The following is a 2,059-nucleotide window of genomic DNA, read 5'->3' on the forward strand; positions in this document are numbered from 1 at the left end:
TTGCCGATTGTAGATGATCTTATAGATAAACTGGCAAATGCTAAAGTGTATTCTGCATTGGATTTAAAAAATGGATACTTTCATCTGAATATAAGTGAAGAATCAAGAAAATACACTGCTTTTGTAACTCAGACAGGGCAGTATGAATTTTTAAAAGCACCATTTGGGTTAGCTACATGTCCTAAAGTATTTATGAGATTTATAACTCCAATTTTCATAAATTTTATTGCAAGAGGTATTATTATTATTTTTATGGATGATTTACTTATTCCAGCTATAAATGAAGAGCAAGCAGTTGAACGATTAAAATTAGTTTTACACAGAGCATCAGAGTATGGTTTAAATATCAACTGGAAAAAATTACAATTACTTGTGAAGACAGTTGAGTATCTTGGGCATATTATACAGGATGGTACAGTTATGCCATCACCGGATAAAACAAAGTCAGTACTAAATTTTCCACAACCAAAGAATATCAAGCAACTTCATAGTTTTTTGGGACTCTGCTCGTATTTCAGAAAATTTATTCAGAATTATGCTCAGATTGCGCAACCTCTTACAGATCTATTAAGAAAAGATAAAACACTTCATTTTGATGATGAACAGAGAACAGTATTTAATATGTTAAAATAATGTTTAGCAACTGCACCAGTTTTAAAAATTTATGATCCTAAAGCAGAAACCGAATTACATACAGACGCATCAAGTGTGGCATACTCTGCTATATTAATGCAAAATGTAAAGAAGATGGAGAGCTACATCCAATTCATTACATGAGTCGTAGAACTAGTGATGTACAAAGTAAATATACAAGCTATGAATTAGAAGTTCTAGCCATTATTGAAGGTATCAAAAAATTTAGACACTATTTACATGGTATTTCATTCAAGATTATCACGGATTGCAAAGCATTTATGTTGACTTTAAATAAGAAAGATTTAGCAATGTCTACAAGAGTAGCAAGATGGATTCTGCTATTACAAGATTACAATTTTACTGTAGAACACCGTAGCGGTACAAAAATGCAACATGTTGACGCTTTAAGCAGGAACCCATGTGTATCAGTGATAACTACAGACATGCATAAACAACTTCAACAAGCACAGGAAAATGATGATGGTCTAAAAGCTATAATAAAAATACTGAAAGAAGGACACTCATGTCAAAATTATTATTTGTATCGGGATTTATTATGCAAAGGAGAAGAACAGTCTCTCGTTGTACCTAAAAAAATGGAGGATTATATTATTAGAAAAGCACATGAAAATGGACATTTTGGAAAGAAAAAGACTATGGAATTAATTAGCAAACAATATTACATTGCAAACCTGGAAAAGAAAGTAGCTGATGTATTAGGATCATGTGTACCACGCATTTTAGGAAGCAGGAAGGAAGGAAAAAAGGAGGGATTTTTACACACTATAGATAAAGAAGACGGACCTTTATATACATTACATATAGATCATATTGGACCCTTGGCAGAAACCAAAAAGAAGTATAACTACATACTTACCATTGTAGATGGATTTACAAAATTTGTGTGGATATTTCCGGTAAAATCAGTAACAGCTAAAGAAACCTTAGAGAAAATAGAGATTTTACAGCAAACTTTTGGCAATCCAGCTAGATTTATAAGTGATAGAGGAACAGCTTTTACCTCCAGAGAATTTGAAGAATACTGTAGCAGTGAAGGAATTCAGCACATTAAGATAACTACAGGTGTTCCGAGAGGAAATGGTCAAGTTGAACGCATACATCGTACAATTATATCAGTACTTACAAAGTTAAATATAGAAGAACCTACACATTGGTATAAACATACAAGTAAACTGCAGAGATCATTAAATAGTACTTACCAAAGAAGCATCAAGACTACTCCCTTTGAACTACTTACCGGTGTGAAGATGAGGCAGAAGGATGATATTGAACTCTTACGGATGTTGGAGGAGGAATATGTTTCTACTTTTATGACACAAAGAGAGGAAGCAAGAAATAGAGCTAAAGAACAAATTTTAGCTCATTTAATAAGCTATATAAAAGTCCGCGATAGCATATATCT

The sequence above is a fragment of the Papilio polytes genome, unplaced genomic scaffold (assembly GCF_000836215.1).
Source record: "Papilio polytes unplaced genomic scaffold, Ppol_1.0 DF821233.1, whole genome shotgun sequence".
In the NCBI taxonomy this organism is placed as follows: Eukaryota; Metazoa; Arthropoda; class Insecta; order Lepidoptera; family Papilionidae; genus Papilio; species Papilio polytes.